This window comes from Phyllobates terribilis, unplaced genomic scaffold (assembly GCF_046119375.1).
Source record: "Phyllobates terribilis strain yellow unplaced genomic scaffold, ASM4611937v1 Scaffold_298__1_contigs__length_2340664, whole genome shotgun sequence".
NCBI lineage: Eukaryota > Metazoa > Chordata > Amphibia > Anura > Dendrobatidae > Phyllobates > Phyllobates terribilis.
The window spans coordinates 519,934-540,676 of NW_027363058.1; the positions used below are offsets into that span (position 1 = coordinate 519,934).

Consider the following 20,743-nt stretch of genomic DNA (forward strand, 5'->3'; position numbering starts at 1 on the left):
TGAGCTCCTGGACTCCCGTTAAGAAGACATGTTGTCAACCTCTAGATCCCTTACATGCCTGCACTTTTCGGCTTGCTGCTGCTGCAATCCACGCGTTTTAGATCTGCATAACTCCACCTCTTTAAACACAGCACCTTCACCCCCTGCTGTTCCCACCCGCCTCAACACCGTTGGAAGGGAGGAGAACCAATTAAGGCGGGGGGTGGGGTGGAACGAGCAGCTGTCTACCCTTAGCAGGAGGGCTCCTGATTACATACCTCTCCTGCTGCTGCTGCTGCTGGCTGTCCAGCAGCAGACTGAAGGTGGCTGCTGCTGTGCACAGGTATATAAAGGCTCAGAGCCTATTATGACACGCGCAGCCAGCGTTCCATTGCCACATTCCATCTACTGCAGGCAGGATACCTGGCTGGCTGAATGTCGCTGAGAAGCTCACAGAGACCGCCATAAGCAACAGTTTAACAGAATGCCACAGACTAATCAACCAAACTTTTTGGGTTGGGTTCTCTTTTATAGTCTGCAGGCATTAAATGAAAGAAGTCAGTGTTCCAGCAGAAGGAGACAACGTTTCAGAAAAGGCATTGTAGCAAACCAAAAAAGAAATTTTAAGCGCAGCAGAGTAACCAGCGCACATACCTGTTAGCTCAGGTGAGTTTAAAAGGCTGCTGTTGATAACAAGGGCATTTGCTAAATAGATGGTGTGTGTGCAACAATATACTGAAAGGTCAATTATATTGTGCAGCTTATCTCACCACCTGTAGTTATTTAGGTGAAAGCTCCAAAATGCTTGCCTAATATGTCTGTTTATCCAAAAGGAAGTAAAAAGGGAGAGCTAGAAAGATAGCATTGCATCACATTACATGGCAATGCAATGCACAGTTGCTGAAGTTGAACCAAAATGAGCTTGTAATCTGGCTTCTGCAACTTTGAACATGAAAAATCCAATGAGGAGAAGAAAAGCAAAGCCAAAGAGTCCATCCCAAAATCTGACAAACAAGCAAAATGAACAAAAAACATTGAATTCAATTCTTTCTGATTTTAGAAACTACATTAAAGAAGGGGTGCACCGGTCCTGGAGATACTGCAATACCAGGTCAATGCGTGGAGTGGACAGAGCAAGCTCTTTTTCCATCTCCCTGTTCTAAAAATCCATTTAATATATGGTCCCCAGATAGGGGACGTATCAGATATTAAACTGATAAGAACAGATACTACACTTGATCTTAGCCAAAAGGCCGAGAAGCGATAACCAGAATTGGTTTCAAACTACGGAGCCACCCAAGGATCCTGAAAAGTCCATTTGTGGAGATGAGCTCCTGGACTCCCGTTAAGAAGACATGTTGTCAACCTCTAGATCCCTTACATGCCTGCACTTTTCGGCTTGCTGCTGCTGCAATCCACGCGTTTTAGATCTGCATAACTCCACCTCTTTAAACACAGCACCTTCACCCCCTGCTGTTCCCACCCGCCTCAACACCGTTGGAAGGGAGGAGAACCAATTAAGGCGGGGGGTGGGGTGGAACGAGCAGCTGTCTACCCTTAGCAGGAGGGCTCCTGATTACATACCTCTCCTGCTGCTGCTGCTGCTGGCTGTCCAGCAGCAGACTGAAGGTGGCTGCTGCTGTGCACAGGTATATAAAGGCTCAGAGCCTATTATGACACGCGCAGCCAGCGTTCCATTGCCACATTCCATCTACTGCAGGCAGGATACCTGGCTGGCTGAATGTCGCTGAGAAGCTCACAGAGACCGCCATAAGCAACAGTTTAACAGAATGCCACAGACTAATCAACCAAACTTTTTGGGTTGGGTTCTCTTTTATAGTCTGCAGGCATTAAATGAAAGAAGTCAGGGTTCCAGCAGAAGGAGACAACGTTTCAGAAAAGGCATTGTAGCAAACCAAAAAAGAAATTTTAAGCGCAGCAGAGTAACCAGCGCACATACCTGTTAGCTCAGGTGAGTTTAAAAGGCTGCTGTTGATAACAAGGGCATTTGCTAAATAGATGGTGTGTGTGCAACAATATACTGAAAGGTCAATTATATTGTGCAGCTTATCTCACCACCTGTAGTTATTTAGGTGAAAGCTCCAAAATGCTTGCCTAATATGTCTGTTTATCCAAAAGGAAGTAAAAAGGGAGAGCTAGAAAGATAGCATTGCATCACATTACATGGCAATGCAATGCACAGTTGCTGAAGTTGAACCAAAATGAGCTTGTAATCTGGCTTCTGCAACTTTGAACATGAAAAATCCAATGAGGAGAAGAAAAGCAAAGCCAAAGAGTCCATCCCAAAATCCGACAAACAAGCAAAATGAACAAAAAACATTGAATTCAATTCTTTCTGATTTTAGAAACTGCATTAAAGAAGGGGTGCACCGGTCCTGGAGATACTGCAATACCAGGTCAATGCGTGGAGTGGACAGAGCAAGCTCTTTTTCCATCTCCCTGTTCTAAAAATCCATTTAATATATGGTCCCCAGATAGGGGACGTATCAGATATTAAACTGATAAGAACAGATACTACACTTGATCTTAGCCAAAAGGCCGAGAAGCGATAACCAGAATTGGTTTCAAACTACGGAGCCACCCAAGGATCCTGAAAAGTCCATTTGTGGAGATGAGCTCCTGGACTCCCGTTAAGAAGACATGTTGTCAACCTCTAGATCCCTTACATGCCTGCACTTTTCGGCTTGCTGCTGCTGCAATCCACGCGTTTTAGATCTGCATAACTCCACCTCTTTAAACACAGCACCTTCACCCCCTGCTGTTCCCACCCGCCTCAACATCGTTGGAAGGGAGGAGAACCAATTAAGGCGGGGGGTGGGGTGGAACGAGCAGCTGTCTACCCTTAGCAGGAGGGCTCCTGATTACATACCTCTCCTGCTGCTGCTGCTGGCTGTCCAGCAGCAGACTGAAGGTGGCTGCTGCTGTGCACAGGTATATAAAGGCTCAGAGCCTATTATGACACGCGCAGCCAGCGTTCCATTGCCACATTCCATCTACTGCAGGCAGGATACCTGGCTGGCTGAATGTCGCTGAGAAGCTCACAGAGACCGCCATAAGCAACAGTTTAACAGAATGCCACAGACTAATCAACCAAACTTTTTGGGTTGGGTTCTCTTTTATAGTCTGCAGGCATTAAATGAAAGAAGTCAGTGTTCCAGCAGAAGGAGACAACGTTTCAGAAAAGGCATTGTAGCAAACCAAAAAAGAAATTTTAAGCGCAGCAGAGTAACCAGCGCACATACCTGTTAGCTCAGGTGAGTTTAAAAGGCTGCTGTTGATAACAAGGGCATTTGCTAAATAGATGGTGTGTGTGCAACAATATACTGAAAGGTCAATTATATTGTGCAGCTTATCTCACCACCTGTAGTTATTTAGGTGAAAGCTCCAAAATGCTTGCCTAATATGTCTGTTTATCCAAAAGGAAGTAAAAAGGGAGAGCTAGAAAGATAGCATTGCATCACATTACATGGCAATGCAATGCACAGTTGCTGAAGTTGAACCAAAATGAGCTTGTAATCTGGCTTCTGCAACTTTGAACATGAAAAATCTAATGAGGAGAAGAAAAGCAAAGCCAAAGAGTCCATCCCAAAATCCGACAAACAAGCAAAATGAACAAAAAACATTGAATTCAATTCTTTCTGATTTTAGAAACTGCATTAAAGAAGGGGTGCACCGGTCCTGGAGATACTGCAATACCAGGTCAATGCGTGGAGTGGACAGAGCAAGCTCTTTTTCCATCTCCCTGTTCTAAAAATCCATTTAATATATGGTCCCCAGATAGGGGACGTATCAGATATTAAACTGATAAGAACAGATACTACACTTGATCTTAGCCAAAAGGCCGAGAAGCGATAACCAGAATTGGTTTCAAACTACGGAGCCACCCAAGGATCCTGAAAAGTCCATTTGTGGAGATGAGCTCCTGGACTCCCGTTAAGAAGACATGTTGTCAACCTCTAGATCCCTTACATGCCTGCACTTTTCGGCTTGCTGCTGCTGCAATCCACGCGTTTTAGATCTGCATAACTCCACCTCTTTAAACACAGCACCTTCACCCCCTGCTGTTCCCACCCGCCTCAACACCGTTGGAAGGGAGGAGAACCAATTAAGGCGGGGGGTGGGGTGGAACGAGCAGCTGTCTACCCTTAGCAGGAGGGCTCCTGATTACATACCTCTCCTGCTGCTGCTGCTGCTGGCTGTCCAGCAGCAGACTGAAGGTGGCTGCTGCTGTGCACAGGTATATAAAGGCTCAGAGCCTATTATGACACGCGCAGCCAACGTTCCATTGCCACATTCCATCTACTGCAGGCAGGATACCTGGCTGGCTGAATGTCGCTGAGAAGCTCACAGAGACCGCCATAAGCAACAGTTTAACAGAATGCCACAGACTAATCAACCAAACTTTTTGGGTTGGGTTCTCTTTTATAGTCTGCAGGCATTAAATGAAAGAAGTCAGTGTTCCAGCAGAAGGAGACAACGTTTCAGAAAAGGCATTGTAGCAAACCAAAAAAGAAATTTTAAGCGCAGCAGAGTAACCAGCGCACATACCTGTTAGCTCAGGTGAGTTTAAAAGGCTGCTGTTGATAACAAGGGCATTTGCTAAATACATGGTGTGTGTGCAACAATATACTGAAAGGTCAATTATATTGTGCAGCTTATCTCACCACCTGTAGTTATTTAGGTGAAAGCTCCAAAATGCTTGCCTAATATGTCTGTTTATCCAAAAGGAAGTAAAAAGGGAGAGCTAGAAAGATAGCATTGCATCACATTACATGGCAATGCAATGCACAGTTGCTGAAGTTGAACCAAAATGAGCTTGTAATCTGGCTTCTGCAACTTTGAACATGAAAAATCCAATGAGGAGAAGAAAAGCAAAGCCAAAGAGTCCATCCCAAAATCCGACAAACAAGCAAAATGAACAAAAAACATTGAATTCAATTCTTTCTGATTTTAGAAACTGCATTAAAGAAGGGGTGCACCGGTCCTGGAGATACTGCAATACCAGGTCAATGCGTGGAGTGGACAGAGCAAGCTCTTTTTCCATCTCCCTGTTCTAAAAATCCATTTAATATATGGTCCCCAGATAGGGGACGTATCAGATATTAAACTGATAAGAACAGATACTACACTTGATCTTAGCCAAAAGGCCGAGAAGCGATAACCAGAATTGGTTTCAAACTACGGAGCCACCCAAGGATCCTGAAAAGTCCATTTGTGGAGATGAGCTCCTGGACTCCCGTTAAGAAGACATGTTGTCAACCTCTAGATCCCTTACATGCCTGCACTTTTCGGCTTGCTGCTGCTGCAATCCACGCGTTTTAGATCTGCATAACTCCACCTCTTTAAACACAGCACCTTCACCCCCTGCTGTTCCCACCCGCCTCAACACCGTTGGAAGGGAGGAGAACCAATTAAGGCGGGGGGTGGGGTGGAACGAGCAGCTGTCTACCCTTAGCAGGAGGGCTCCTGATTACATACCTCTCCTGCTGCTGCTGCTGCTGGCTGTCCAGCAGCAGACTGAAGGTGGCTGCTGCTGTGCACAGGTATATAAAGGCTCAGAGCCTATTATGACACGCGCAGCCAGCGTTCCATTGCCACATTCCATCTACTGCAGGCAGGATACCTGGCTGGCTGAATGTCGCTGAGAAGCTCACAGAGACCGCCATAAGCAACAGTTTAACAGAATGCCACAGACTAATCAACCAAACTTTTTGGGTTGGGTTCTCTTTTATAGTCTGCAGGCATTAAATGAAAGAAGTCAGTGTTCCAGCAGAAGGAGACAACGTTTCAGAAAAGGCATTGTAGCAAACCAAAAAAGAAATTTTAAGCGCAGCAGAGTAACCAGCGCACATACCTGTTAGCTCAGGTGAGTTTAAAAGGCTGCTGTTGATAACAAGGGCATTTGCTAAATAGATGGTGTGTGTGCAACAATATACTGAAAGGTCAATTATATTGTGCAGCTTATCTCACCACCTGTAGTTATTTAGGTGAAAGCTCCAAAATGCTTGCCTAATATGTCTGTTTATCCAAAAGGAAGTAAAAAGGGAGAGCTAGAAAGATAGCATTGCATCACATTACATGGCAATGCAATGCACAGTTGCTGAAGTTGAACCAAAATGAGCTTGTAATCTGGCTTCTGCAACTTTGAACATGAAAAATCCAATGAGGAGAAGAAAAGCAAAGCCAAAGAGTCCATCCCAAAATCCGACAAACAAGCAAAATGAACAAAAAACATTGAATTCAATTCTTTCTGATTTTAGAAACTGCATTAAAGAAGGGGTGCACCGGTCCTGGAGATACTGCAATACCAGGTCAATGCGTGGAGTGGACAGAGCAAGCTCTTTTTCCATCTCTCTGTTCTAAAAATCCATTTAATATATGGTCCCCAGATAGGGGACGTATCAGATATTAAACTGATAAGAACAGATACTACACTTGATCTTAGCCAAAAGGCCGAGAAGCGATAACCAGAATTGGTTTCAAACTACGGAGCCACCCAAGGATCCTGAAAAGTCCATTTGTGGAGATGAGCTCCTGGACTCCCGTTAAGAAGACATGTTGTCAACCTCTAGATCCCTTACATGCCTGCACTTTTCGGCTTGCTGCTGCTGCAATCCACGCGTTTTAGATCTGCATAACTCCACCTCTTTAAACACAGCACCTTCACCCCCTGCTGTTCCCACCCGCCTCAACACCGTTGGAAGGGAGGAGAACCAATTAAGGCGGGGGGTGGGGTGGAACGAGCAGCTGTCTACCCTTAGCAGGAGGGCTCCTGATTACATACCTCTCCTGCTGCTGCTGCTGCTGGCTGTCCAGCAGCAGACTGAAGGTGGCTGCTGCTGTGCACAGGTATATAAAGGCTCAGAGCCTATTATGACACGCGCAGCCAGCGTTCCATTGCCACATTCCATCTACTGCAGGCAGGATACCTGGCTGGCTGAATGTCGCTGAGAAGCTCACAGAGACCGCCATAAGCAACAGTTTAACAGAATGCCACAGACTAATCAACCAAACTTTTTGGGTTGGGTTCTCTTTTATAGTCTGCAGGCATTAAATGAAAGAAGTCAGTGTTCCAGCAGAAGGAGACAACGTTTCAGAAAAGGCATTGTAGCAAACCAAAAAAGAAATTTTAAGCGCAGCAGAGTAACCAGCGCACATACCTGTTAGCTCAGGTGAGTTTAAAAGGCTGCTGTTGATAACAAGGGCATTTGCTAAATAGATGGTGTGTGTGCAACAATATACTGAAAGGTCAATTATATTGTGCAGCTTATCTCACCACCTGTAGTTATTTAGGTGAAAGCTCCAAAATGCTTGCCTAATATGTCTGTTTATCCAAAAGGAAGTAAAAAGGGAGAGCTAGAAAGATAGCATTGCATCACATTACATGGCAATGCAATGCACAGTTGCTGAAGTTGAACCAAAATGAGCTTGTAATCTGGCTTCTGCAACTTTGAACATGAAAAATCCAATGAGGAGAAGAAAAGCAAAGCCAAAGAGTCCATCCCAAAATCCGACAAACAAGCAAAATGAACAAAAAACATTGAATTCAATTCTTTCTGATTTTAGAAACTGCATTAAAGAAGGGGTGCACCGGTCCTGGAGATACTGCAATACCAGGTCAATGCGTGGAGTGGACAGAGCAAGCTCTTTTTCCATCTCCCTGTTCTAAAAATCCATTTAATATATGGTCCCCAGATAGGGGACGTATCAGATATTAAACTGATAAGAACAGATACTACACTTGATCTTAGCCAAAAGGCCGAGAAGCGATAACCAGAATTGGTTTCAAACTACGGAGCCACCCAAGGATCCTGAAAAGTCCATTTGTGGAGATGAGCTCCTGGACTCCCGTTAAGAAGACATGTTGTCAACCTCTAGATCCCTTACATGCCTGCACTTTTCGGCTTGCTGCTGCTGCAATCCACGCGTTTTAGATCTGCATAACTCCACCTCTTTAAACACAGCACCTTCACCCCCTGCTGTTCCCACCCGCCTCAACACCGTTGGAAGGGAGGAGAACCAATTAAGGCGGGGGGTGGGGTGGAACGAGCAGCTGTCTACCCTTAGCAGGAGGGCTCCTGATTACATACCTCTCCTGCTGCTGCTGCTGCTGGCTGTCCAGCAGCAGACTGAAGGTGGCTGCTGCTGTGCACAGGTATATAAAGGCTCAGAGCCTATTATGACACGCGCAGCCAGCGTTCCATTGCCACATTCCATCTACTGCAGGCAGGATACCTGGCTGGCTGAATGTCGCTGAGAAGCTCACAGAGACCGCCATAAGCAACAGTTTAACAGAATGCCACAGACTAATCAACCAAACTTTTTGGGTTGGGTTCTCTTTTATAGTCTGCAGGCATTAAATGAAAGAAGTCAGTGTTCCAGCAGAAGGAGACAACGTTTCAGAAAAGGCATTGTAGCAAACCAAAAAAGAAATTTTAAGCGCAGCAGAGTAACCAGCGCACATACCTGTTAGCTCAGGTGAGTTTAAAAGGCTGCTGTTGATAACAAGGGCATTTGCTAAATAGATGGTGTGTGTGCAACAATATACTGAAAGGTCAATTATATTGTGCAGCTTATCTCACCACCTGTAGTTATTTAGGTGAAAGCTCCAAAATGCTTGCCTAATATGTCTGTTTATCCAAAAGGAAGTAAAAAGGGAGAGCTAGAAAGATAGCATTGCATCACATTACATGGCAATGCAATGCACAGTTGCTGAAGTTGAACCAAAATGAGCTTGTAATCTGGCTTCTGCAACTTTGAACATGAAAAATCCAATGAGGAGAAGAAAAGCAAAGCCAAAGAGTCCATCCCAAAATCCGACAAACAAGCAAAATGAACAAAAAACATTGAATTCAATTCTTTCTGATTTTAGAAACTGCATTAAAGAAGGGGTGCACCAGTCCTGGAGATACTGCAATACCAGGTCAATGCGTGGAGTGGACAGAGCAAGCTCTTTTTCCATCTCCCTGTTCTAAAAATCCATTTAATATATGGTCCCCAGATAGGGGACGTATCAGATATTAAACTGATAAGAACAGATTTTTTTGATTGAAGCTGCATCCAAGGCACTGAAAAATGTGACCGAAGTCACACCAAAACAGCGCACGAGGCGAGGATTCATGTGGACCCTTCCCGGAGGAGAGGGTCCCCAATAAACCATCCCCATCCCTCCGAGCCAGAAGGCCACAGCGAGGGTCAGGGATCTCCGATGCTCTCCCTAGCCGAAGCCGGAGAAGAGCCGTTTTCGTGCTCCCAGCTTCCATCTAGGCTGCCACCCTAGTGGAGCTGGAGCCTGTGTTGGTTTCTCAGCCCAAAGCTGACCGGACCTCCGACCGGGTTTATAAAAATTCCCCTTCCTAGCCCGGAGGCCAGGAATAGGGGGGGTTGCTCAGAAAGTATGATTGGCAAAGGTGCGGCGTGCTACGAAGCCAAGTCTTTCTGGGGTTCCCAGTCCCAGTAAGCTTGGACTCCCACCAGGGCGCCTACTCCTGGGGCACATTGCTCCAAAGCCCTCACACTTACCCAGCCTAGTGACTTCGATCCTGGAGGGCCATGTTTTCCATCAGATAACTCTATGAGCCACCTGGCGTACTAACAAGTGCACCAAACCAGTGTGTAATATGCATCAATTTACTAGGGCAGCCCAAGGACAAAACTGCCTTTTCAAAAGATACTACACTTGATCTTAGCCAAAAGGCCGAGAAGCGATAACCAGAATTGGTTTCAAACTACGGAGCCACCCAAGGATCCTGAAAAGTCCATTTGTGGAGATGAGCTCCTGGACTCCCGTTAAGAAGACATGTTGTCAACCTCTAGATCCCTTACATGCCTGCACTTTTCGGCTTGCTGCTGCTGCAATCCACGCGTTTTAGATCTGCATAACTCCACCTCTTTAAACACAGCACCTTCACCCCCTGCTGTTCCCACCCGCCTCAACACCGTTGGAAGGGAGGAGAACCAATTAAGGCGGGGGGTGGGGTGGAACGAGCAGCTGTCTACCCTTAGCAGGAGGGCTCCTGATTACATACCTCTCCTGCTGCTGCTGCTGGCTGTCCAGCAGCAGACTGAAGGTGGCTGCTGCTGTGCACAGGTATATAAAGGCTCAGAGCCTATTATGACACGCGCAGCCAGCGTTCCATTGCCACATTCCATCTACTGCAGGCAGGATACCTGGCTGGCTGAATGTCGCTGAGAAGCTCACAGAGACCGCCATAAGCAACAGTTTAACAGAATGCCACAGACTAATCAACCAAACTTTTTGGGTTGGGTTCTCTTTTATAGTCTGCAGGCATTAAATGAAAGAAGTCAGTGTTCCAGCAGAAGGAGACAACGTTTCAGAAAAGGCATTGTAGCAAACCAAAAAAGAAATTTTAAGCGCAGCAGAGTAACCAGCGCACATACCTGTTAGCTCAGGTGAGTTTAAAAGGCTGCTGTTGATAACAAGGGCATTTGCTAAATAGATGGTGTGTGTGCAACAATATACTGAAAGGTCAATTATATTGTGCAGCTTATCTCACCACCTGTAGTTATTTAGGTGAAAGCTCCAAAATGCTTGCCTAATATGTCTGTTTATCCAAAAGGAAGTAAAAAGGGAGAGCTAGAAAGATAGCATTGCATCACATTACATGGCAATGCAATGCACAGTTGCTGAAGTTGAACCAAAATGAGCTTGTAATCTGGCTTCTGCAACTTTGAACATGAAAAATCCAATGAGGAGAAGAAAAGCAAAGCCAAAGAGTCCATCCCAAAATCCGACAAACAAGCAAAATGAACAAAAAACATTGAATTCAATTCTTTCTGATTTTAGAAACTGCATTAAAGAAGGGGTGCACCGGTCCTGGAGATACTGCAATACCAGGTCAATGCGTGGAGTGGACAGAGCAAGCTCTTTTTCCATCTCCCTGTTCTAAAAATCCATTTAATATATGGTCCCCAGATAGGGGACGTATCAGATATTAAACTGATAAGAACAGATACTACACTTGATCTTAGCCAAAAGGCCGAGAAGCGATAACCAGAATTGGTTTCAAACTACGGAGCCACCCAAGGATCCTGAAAAGTCCATTTGTGGAGATGAGCTCCTGGACTCCCGTTAAGAAGACATGTTGTCAACCTCTAGATCCCTTACATGCCTGCACTTTTCGGCTTGCTGCTGCTGCAATCCACGCGTTTTAGATCTGCATAACTCCACCTCTTTAAACACAGCACCTTCACCCCCTGCTGTTCCCACCCGCCTCAACACCGTTGGAAGGGAGGAGAACCAATTAAGGCGGGGGGTGGGGTGGAACGAGCAGCTGTCTACCCTTAGCAGGAGGGCTCCTGATTACATACCTCTCCTGCTGCTGCTGCTGCTGGCTGTCCAGCAGCAGACTGAAGGTGGCTGCTGCTGTGCACAGGTATATAAAGGCTCAGAGCCTATTATGACACGCGCAGCCAGCGTTCCATTGCCACATTCCATCTACTGCAGGCAGGATACCTGGCTGGCTGAATGTCGCTGAGAAGCTCACAGAGACCGCCATAAGCAACAGTTTAACAGAATGCCACAGACTAATCAACCAAACTTTTTGGGTTGGGTTCTCTTTTATAGTCTGCAGGCATTAAATGAAAGAAGTCAGTGTTCCAGCAGAAGGAGACAACGTTTCAGAAAAGGCATTGTAGCAAACCAAAAAAGAAATTTTAAGCGCAGCAGAGTAACCAGCGCACATACCTGTTAGCTCAGGTGAGTTTAAAAGGCTGCTGTTGATAACAAGGGCATTTGCTAAATAGATGGTGTGTGTGCAACAATATACTGAAAGGTCAATTATATTGTGCAGCTTATCTCACCACCTGTAGTTATTTAGGTGAAAGCTCCAAAATGCTTGCCTAATATGTCTGTTTATCCAAAAGGAAGTAAAAAGGGAGAGCTAGAAAGATAGCATTGCATCACATTACATGGCAATGCAATGCACAGTTGCTGAAGTTGAACCAAAATGAGCTTGTAATCTGGCTTCTGCAACTTTGAACATGAAAAATCCAATGAGGAGAAGAAAAGCAAAGCCAAAGAGTCCATCCCAAAATCCGACAAACAAGCAAAATGAACAAAAAACATTGAATTCAATTCTTTCTGATTTTAGAAACTGCATTAAAGAAGGGGTGCACCGGTCCTGGAGATACTGCAATACCAGGTCAATGCGTGGAGTGGACAGAGCAAGCTCTTTTTCCATCTCCCTGTTCTAAAAATCCATTTAATATATGGTCCCCAGATAGGGGACGTATCAGATATTAAACTGATAAGAACAGATACTACACTTGATCTTAGCCAAAAGGCCGAGAAGCGATAACCAGAATTGGTTTCAAACTACGGAGCCACCCAAGGATCCTGAAAAGTCCATTTGTGGAGATGAGCTCCTGGACTCCCGTTAAGAAGACATGTTGTCAACCTCTAGATCCCTTACATGCCTGCACTTTTCGGCTTGCTGCTGCTGCAATCCACGCGTTTTAGATCTGCATAACTCCACCTCTTTAAACACAGCACCTTCACCCCCTGCTGTTCCCACCCGCCTCAACACCGTTGGAAGGGAGGAGAACCAATTAAGGCGGGGGGTGGGGTGGAACGAGCAGCTGTCTACCCTTAGCAGGAGGGCTCCTGATTACATACCTCTCCTGCTGCTGCTGCTGCTGGCTGTCCAGCAGCAGACTGAAGGTGGCTGCTGCTGTGCACAGGTATATAAAGGCTCAGAGCCTATTATGACACGCGCAGCCAGCGTTCCATTGCCACATTCCATCTACTGCAGGCAGGATACCTGGCTGGCTGAATGTCGCTGAGAAGCTCACAGAGACCGCCATAAGCAACAGTTTAACAGAATGCCACAGACTAATCAACCAAACTTTTTGGGTTGGGTTCTCTTTTATAGTCTGCAGGCATTAAATGAAAGAAGTCAGTGTTCCAGCAGAAGGAGACAACGTTTCAGAAAAGGCATTGTAGCAAACCAAAAAAGAAATTTTAAGCGCAGCAGAGTAACCAGCGCACATACCTGTTAGCTCAGGTGAGTTTAAAAGGCTGCTGTTGATAACAAGGGCATTTGCTAAATAGATGGTGTGTGTGCAACAATATACTGAAAGGTCAATTATATTGTGCAGCTTATCTCACCACCTGTAGTTATTTAGGTGAAAGCTCCAAAATGCTTGCCTAATATGTCTGTTTATCCAAAAGGAAGTAAAAAGGGAGAGCTAGAAAGATAGCATTGCATCACATTACATGGCAATGCAATGCACAGTTGCTGAAGTTGAACCAAAATGAGCTTGTAATCTGGCTTCTGCAACTTTGAACATGAAAAATCCAATGAGGAGAAGAAAAGCAAAGCCAAAGAGTCCATCCCAAAATCCGACAAACAAGCAAAATGAACAAAAAACATTGAATTCAATTCTTTCTGATTTTAGAAACTGCATTAAAGAAGGGGTGCACCGGTCCTGGAGATACTGCAATACCAGGTCAATGCGTGGAGTGGACAGAGCAAGCTCTTTTTCCATCTCCCTGTTCTAAAAATCCATTTAATATATGGTCCCCAGATAGGGGACGTATCAGATATTAAACTGATAAGAACAGATTTTTTTTTTTTTTTTACAAAACCATTCAGGTTTAAAACAATAATGCAGAATAAAAGGTCGTCTCCTCATCTGAAAAAAACAACCATTCCACAATCATTTATCGTTTAAAACTCATCATGATGGTTTCTTTTATTATCCAGTTAAATTGAAAAAATGCAATATACACATCAGAAAAAAACAAAATTACAGACTAATTATATGTTTCCATTTCCGGAATTTCCATACTCCCTCTGCATCCATCCCACCTTTCATATCACATTTATAATAGAAATATAACTTCTCAAGGACCATTTTAACACAATCATCCACCTCAAAACGCTCATTTTTAAACACATACAAGTTCCGGCAATTCCACAAAACCTCCTTCACACAAGCCAAAAACAGCCACAAAATCCTATCCTTTTCACGGTTTAACATGCATAACCCAAACATGACAATTTCAAAATTCAAACGTTTCACCCCAGTCAATTCCATACATAACCCACCCAATTTAGACCAAACATCCTTCGCAAACCTACATGACCATAGAACATGATGGACCTCTTCATTACACCCACACCGCTCTCTCGGACACCTTTCAGACACCGCCAACCCTTTCCTTTTTTGTACACTCCTCACAGGTAAAATCCCATGCAAAGACATCCAAACTAAATCTTTCTGTTTGTTAGACATATCATGTTTGACCAGCTTACACCAGACATCCTCCGCTTCAGCTGACCTTAACCCATTAATTTCACACATCCTATTATCCGCACACATCCTTTTCACCATGCTTTTATTCTTCAGAAAACTCACCATCTGAACTTTCTCAAGATGAAATTTTTTGATAAAACATTCCAATTGTAAGTACCAATAAGGGCATACATAAGCAGTAGGTTTACAGTTATCATAATTCATCCATTTTAACCGATGGAAGACGGAGCCTCCAAGGTATCTACACATACATGCAGCCTTGGATTGCTTTAATAAAAGTCCTGCAAAAAAACTAATACAATTCAGACCAATAAAAGTCTCGATGTTAGGGAATCCTAGGCCACCATTCCTTTTACACCTATGAAGAAATTCCCTCTTGGCCTTCTCTATATTACTGCCCCAAAGGAACACAAAAAGTAATCTATTAATCTTCTTCAAAACTCCAACAGATGGGGGAAAAATCAAAGCTACATAAATAAGCATAGGGAGAATGATACTTTTAATGATTAAAATTTTCCCAGTAAAGGACAGATCACGCAGACGCCATAATTCCAATTTCCTTGCAATTTTACCACCCAGATCCTCCCAACTCTTGTCCCCTTTTAAACTCTCATCCAGACACACCCCCAACACTTTAATCCCCCCTTCCACACATTCCATATCTGCATCACTCACTTTTTTACTACTAAAAAATCCCTTAACCTTACTTTTTCCCAATTTATTTTGAAAGCAGAGGCCACACAAAAACATTGGACTAACCATTTAACCCTTGCGACATCACTCTCAGAATCACACAACACACACACATCATCCATATAACCAATCACTTTAATAGCCTTACCATCACAGCCAGGGATCAAAAACCCCTTTAAAACTGTATCCCTTCTAATAAGCTGGAGAAGAGGCTCCATCACACAAATAAACATGATTGGAGAAAGCGGGCATCCCTGCCTCACCCCTGACAATATTTCAAAAGACTCAGATAAAAAACCATTCACCTGCACCACACTTCTAGCACCCTCATACATTCCCATAATCAATCTAACCAAGCGCTCTGGAAAGCCCATCTTCAACAACACATTAAACAAAAACACATGAGCCACACAATCAAAGGCCTTTTCAAAGTCAAGCGCACATACAATCACACCTTTCTTTCTACTCTTACAATCCTCTAGCACATCCCTCACCAGACAAATGTTCTCTTGTATCCTCCGTTCAGGCACTGCACACACTTGTTCCTCCTCAATCACAGATGCTATCACTTCTCTCATACGACAAGCCAAAATTTTCGCAAAAATCTTATAATCAGCATTAAGCAGCGTAATTGGTCTCCAGTTGGCTAGCCTCTTTCTATCACCTTTTTTAAACAATAACACAACCAAACCTCCCTTCATACACTCAGGCATACTCACTCCGGCAAACAAGGATTTCATGACTTCAAACAGATCCTGAGAAACAACGTCCCAATATTTTGCATAAAAATCACATGGGATTCCATCCTGCCCAGGGGATTTGTTCTTCGGAGACTTGGAGATCACACCCAACAATTCTTTCTCTGTTAAATCATCCATCAAAGCCTGACTTTCACTTTCTGTAACAAAATTTCCAAGTACCTGCAAAAACTCATTCTCGTTCCCCAAATCACACTTTTTCTCCCCATACAAGCCTTTATAAAAATTAACCACTTCCTTGATCACTCCCTCACCATGTACCTCATCACCCTTATCATTCACTAACACATGCATATCCCGTTTACCACCACACATTTTCTTAAAAAAGAAGCGCGTACATTTCTCATTCTGTTCCCTAAACTTCACTCTCGACCGGAATATGATTTCCTTTCCTCGTCCAAACATCCAATCACCCATTTCGTTCTTCATTTTAACCAACTCACTTTTAACATCTATACCCATAGCTCTACATTCATGCAAAAAGGAAATCCTCCTATTTATTTGTGTATATAATAATCTCTTCTTTTTAGCCTTAATATAGCCAATTTTCCTGAAAAAATCCCTAATTCTAACCTTGACCCACACCCACCATTCCAAGATATTGCAAAAATCCCTTTTCCTCCTCACCCAACCATGGTATTTTTTTGAAAAACACCTGAAAACTTGCTTGTCATCCAGAACACTCACATTCATCCGCCACCTCCCTTTGCCATAGAAAAAACCATCCACCTCAAACACCCCAAGCAAACACTCATGATCAGAGAAGCAAACTTTCTCTTGGGAATACTTAACACATTTAACTGCCGGTGAGGAAACAAAAAAATAGTCCAGTCTAGACTCGGCATGGCCATCATCTGAATGATATGTAAAAGGTCCCGGCTTCTCCGACACAGCATCCCTAAGGGAGAAGTCTTTAGTCATTTGGTTCCATAGATTACCTGTAACATCCACTTTAGATTGCCATGAACCTGCCCTTGCTTCTTTTGAAAAAATACAGTTAAAGTCACCAATAACAAAAACAGGCAACTTGCCATGCAAAAAAAAAGTCAATTTTTTGAAGAGTGATAAGCGCTCATTTTTATCCACATTTGCATATATGCAAATTAGTTTAAAGTCCCAACCAAGGTATGATAGAGTGATACAAGCACATCTTCCTTCCAGAATAATAGTTTTCTGTTTTAAGCGAATGTCTCTGTTTTGGATAAGGATTCCAATGCCATCATTTCTGTTAGTATTAGAAAAGGACCACACTGCCTCCCCATACAGCCACTCATTTTGTTTAGGAAATTTAGATAAACCACATTCTTGAACACATATAATGTCACAGCCCTTAGATGCCAAATAGTCCAGAACAGTGGCACGCTTTGTCGCTGATGCAAACATACGTACATTCTGGGAGATTATTTTCAGCCGCAGGACCATAGGTGTCAATGCAGGTTATGGAGACCGGGAAGACCAGAAAAGGAAATCAACATGTCTCAGGCCACCTCAGAAAATTCAAATAGGCTCTCCAAGCCTGCCACATCCTTTTCCTCTAAGAAACCTTCACTAGGTGATATGGGAGTGGCCTTATAAGGTTCATTCAAATGTGAGTCCTCCCCAGAGTCAGATAGGACGGAAAAAGGGTTGTGAGACTCAAAAGACTCAAATTTCTTCTTTTGTAACCTCTTTACAGTTTTACCAGTCTTCTTCTGTTTGGCCAAGGCTTTACAAACGATGGCAGCATTTTCAGCTGAAGGCATCCTGGCAGCCTCTATTTCCTCTGGAGAAACTGACCACTGTATGTCAACGGAACTTGGGGCAGACATCTCCTCAGAGCTTTCCACCTCCTCAATTACCTCACTGAGAGCCGTCTCAGCCCCTGACCCAGAAGGCAACTCTACAGGTGGTGCCACACCCACGTCAGGCTGCACCTGGTCTCCAAGATTTCCCTCTACAGTGATATCATGCACCTCAGCCACAGTGGGAATAAAATCCACCACTTCCTCCACCATTGTAGTAGTTTCAGGAACAACACGAGGGATTTCAGTAGGGCCCTCCTGTGCCTGAGGAGCCCCCTGTCTCTCCCCCCATGTCCTACGTCTCTCAGTATTAAGACGCGCCAAAAAAACCTGACGGCTAACATTAGGACATGATCTACAAGTGTGGCCATTTTCACCACATAAGTCACATATTGCAGGATAGGGACATTCAAAGGCTTCATGCCCTGATTTTTTACAATTCCTACAAGTTACATCAGAGGTACATTCCGCAGCTATATGGCCATAACAAAAACATTTCCTACAAAAAGAGGGCTGACCAGGATAATGTAGGAATCCTCTATTTCCTCCAATGGAGAAATTTGCAGGTGGGTGCATGGTTCCACCAATACCCTCAGGGTCAGATTTGAAACGAGCCCAAAATTTCACATTCCCATTGAAAACAGCAAAAATATTCTTTTGCATGATTCCCCCCCTTATTACTGAGCAATACCGTGATAAGAAAGCTCTAATCAAAGGGATCTCCACAAACGGGTTATACATGTGTACAGTAATGGGCCTTTCAATATTAGAAAACAAAGGCTTAGGGATTATAAATTGTAAATACTCACGATGTCTTTTCTCTTTTAAACGCTGAAAGAAAGTCAAACAGTCTGCTTCCAAGTAGAAAGAAATGTCATAATTACCAGCTTTAGGAAACTCCTGGATACAAAAAATCTTCTCCAGTTTAAATCCCGTCAATTCCATCACTATATTCCGGACAATAAATTCCAAGCCGATGTTATGTCTGTGGTCCTCAATAACCTCCAATCGCACGGTATTCTTTACAGCCGCCATTGTAATGCCCAAGGCACGGATCGCTTTCTCCACCACACGAGCCGAAAATACGCACCCCTCAGCCCAGACCGAGGCAAACACCCCGATCTGAGCCAAAAGGCCGAGAAGCGATAACCAGAATTGGTTTCAAACTACGGAGCCACCCAAGGATCCTGAAAAGTCCATTTGTGGAGATGAGCTCCTGGACTCCCGTTAAGAAGACATGTTGTCAACCTCTAGATCCCTTACATGCCTGCACTTTTCGGCTTGCTGCTGCTGCAATCCACGCGTTTTAGATCTGCATAACTCCACCTCTTTAAACACAGCACCTTCACCCCCTGCTGTTCCCACCCGCCTCAACACCGTTGGAAGGGAGGAGAACCAATTAAGGCGGGGGGTGGGGTGGAACGAGCAGCTGTCTACCCTTAGCAGGAGGGCTCCTGATTACATACCTCTCCTGCTGCTGCTGCTGCTGGCTGTCCAGCAGCAGACTGAAGGTGGCTGCTGCTGTGCACAGGTATATAAAGGCTCAGAGCCTATTATGACACGCGCAGCCAGCGTTCCATTGCCACATTCCATCTACTGCAGGCAGGATACCTGGCTGGCTGAATGTCGCTGAGAAGCTCACAGAGACCGCCATAAGCAACAGTTTAACAGAATGCCACAGACTAATCAACCAAACTTTTTGGGTTGGGTTCTCTTTTATAGTCTGCAGGCATTAAATGAAAGAAGTCAGTGTTCCAGCAGAAGGAGACAACGTTTCAGAAAAGGCATTGTAGCAAACCAAAAAAGAAATTTTAAGCGCAGCAGAGTAACCAGCGCACATACCTGTTAGCTCAGGTGAGTTTAAAAGGCTGCTGTTGATAACAAGGGCATTTGCTAAATAGATGGTGTGTGTGCAACAATATACTGAAAGGTCAATTATATTGTGCAGCTTATCTCACCACCTGTAGTTATTTAGGTGAAAGCTCCAAAATGCTTGCCTAATATGTCTGTTTATCCAAAAGGAAGTAAAAAGGGAGAGCTAGAAAGATAGCATTGCATCACATTACATGGCAATGCAATGCACAGTTGCTGAAGTTGAACCAAAATGAGCTTGTAATCTGGCTTCTGCAACTTTGAACATGAAAAATCCAATGAGGAGAAGAAAAGCAAAGCCAAAGAGTCCATCCCAAAATCCGACAAACAAGCAAAATGAACAAAAAACATTGAATTCAATTCTTTCTGATTTTAGAAACTGCATTAAAGAAGGGGTGCACCGATCCTGGAGATACTGCAATACCAGGTCAATGCGTGGAGTGGACAGAGCAAGCTCTTTTTCCATCTCCCTGTTCTAAAAATCCATTTAATATATGGTCCCCAGATAGGGGACGTATCAGATATTAAACTGATAAGAACAGATACTACACTTGATCTTAGCCAAAAGGCCGAGAAGCGATAACCAGAATTGGTTTCAAACTACGGAGCCACCCAAGGATCCTGAAAAGTCCATTTGTGGAGATGAGCTCCTGGACTCCCGTTAAGAAGACATGTTGTCAACCTCTAGATCCCTTACATGCCTGCACTTTTCGGCTTGCTGCTGCTGCAATCCACGCGTTTTAGATCTGCATAACTCCACCTCTTTAAACACAGCACCTTCACCCCCTGCTGTTCCCACCCGCCTCAACACCGTTGGAAGGGAGGAGAACCAATTAAGGCGGGGGGTGGGGTGGAACGAGCAGCTGTCTACCCTTAGCAGGAGGGCTCCTGATTACATACCTCTCCTGCTGCTGCTGCTGCTGCTGGCTGTCCAGCAGCAGACTGAAGGTGGCTGCTGCTGTGCACAGGTATATAAAGGCTCAGAGCCTATTATGACACGCGCAGCCAGCGTTCCATTGCCACATTCCATCTACTGCAGGCAGGATACCTGGCTGGCTGAATGTCGCTGAGAAGCTCACAGAGACCGCCATAAGCAACAGTTTAACAGAATGCCACAGACTAATCAACCAAACTTTTTGGGTTGGGTTCTCTTTTATAGTCTGCAGGCATTAAATGAAAGAAGTCAGTGTTCCAGCAGAAGGAGACAACGTTTCAGAAAAGGCATTGTAGCAAACCAAAAAAGAAATTTTAAGCGCAGCAGAGTAACCAGCGCACATACCTGTTAGCTCAGGTGAGTTTAAAAGGCTGCTGTTGATAACAAGGGCATTTGCTAAATAGATGGTGTGTGTGCAACAATAT

At 44.3% G+C, this 20,743-nt stretch overlaps 11 non-coding genes and 1 pseudogene across 11 annotated transcripts; all 12 read right to left on the bottom strand.

Moving 5' to 3' along the window:
* Positions 1-1,053: 1,053 nt before the first annotated feature.
* LOC141220571 (U2 spliceosomal RNA) lies at positions 1,054-1,244 on the bottom strand. The gene has a single exon (XR_012288776.1). It is a non-coding gene; the product is annotated as a U2 spliceosomal RNA (small nuclear RNA).
* A 1,115-nt stretch (positions 1,245-2,359) lies between these two features.
* On the bottom strand, positions 2,360-2,550 carry LOC141220572 (U2 spliceosomal RNA). Its single transcript, XR_012288777.1, has one exon. It is a non-coding gene; the product is annotated as a U2 spliceosomal RNA (small nuclear RNA).
* A 1,112-nt stretch (positions 2,551-3,662) lies between these two features.
* Positions 3,663-3,853, bottom strand: LOC141220573 (U2 spliceosomal RNA). The gene has a single exon (XR_012288778.1). It is a non-coding gene; the product is annotated as a U2 spliceosomal RNA (small nuclear RNA).
* Positions 3,854-4,968: 1,115 nt separating this feature from the next.
* LOC141220574 (U2 spliceosomal RNA) lies at positions 4,969-5,159 on the bottom strand. Its single transcript, XR_012288779.1, has one exon. It is a non-coding gene; the product is annotated as a U2 spliceosomal RNA (small nuclear RNA).
* A 1,115-nt stretch (positions 5,160-6,274) lies between these two features.
* Positions 6,275-6,465, bottom strand: LOC141220634 (U2 spliceosomal RNA). Its single transcript, XR_012288839.1, has one exon. It is a non-coding gene; the product is annotated as a U2 spliceosomal RNA (small nuclear RNA).
* A 1,115-nt stretch (positions 6,466-7,580) lies between these two features.
* On the bottom strand, positions 7,581-7,771 carry LOC141220575 (U2 spliceosomal RNA). The gene has a single exon (XR_012288780.1). It is a non-coding gene; the product is annotated as a U2 spliceosomal RNA (small nuclear RNA).
* A 1,115-nt stretch (positions 7,772-8,886) lies between these two features.
* LOC141220654 (U2 spliceosomal RNA) lies at positions 8,887-9,069 on the bottom strand. The gene has a single exon (XR_012288859.1). It is a non-coding gene; the product is annotated as a U2 spliceosomal RNA (small nuclear RNA).
* A 524-nt stretch (positions 9,070-9,593) lies between these two features.
* On the bottom strand, positions 9,594-9,709 carry LOC141220740 (U2 spliceosomal RNA; annotated as a pseudogene).
* A 1,112-nt stretch (positions 9,710-10,821) lies between these two features.
* Positions 10,822-11,012, bottom strand: LOC141220576 (U2 spliceosomal RNA). Its single transcript, XR_012288781.1, has one exon. It is a non-coding gene; the product is annotated as a U2 spliceosomal RNA (small nuclear RNA).
* Positions 11,013-12,127: 1,115 nt separating this feature from the next.
* LOC141220577 (U2 spliceosomal RNA) lies at positions 12,128-12,318 on the bottom strand. Its single transcript, XR_012288782.1, has one exon. It is a non-coding gene; the product is annotated as a U2 spliceosomal RNA (small nuclear RNA).
* A 1,115-nt stretch (positions 12,319-13,433) lies between these two features.
* Positions 13,434-13,631, bottom strand: LOC141220672 (U2 spliceosomal RNA). The gene has a single exon (XR_012288873.1). It is a non-coding gene; the product is annotated as a U2 spliceosomal RNA (small nuclear RNA).
* A 6,143-nt stretch (positions 13,632-19,774) lies between these two features.
* Positions 19,775-19,965, bottom strand: LOC141220471 (U2 spliceosomal RNA). Its single transcript, XR_012288678.1, has one exon. It is a non-coding gene; the product is annotated as a U2 spliceosomal RNA (small nuclear RNA).
* Positions 19,966-20,743: the final 778 nt, after the last annotated feature.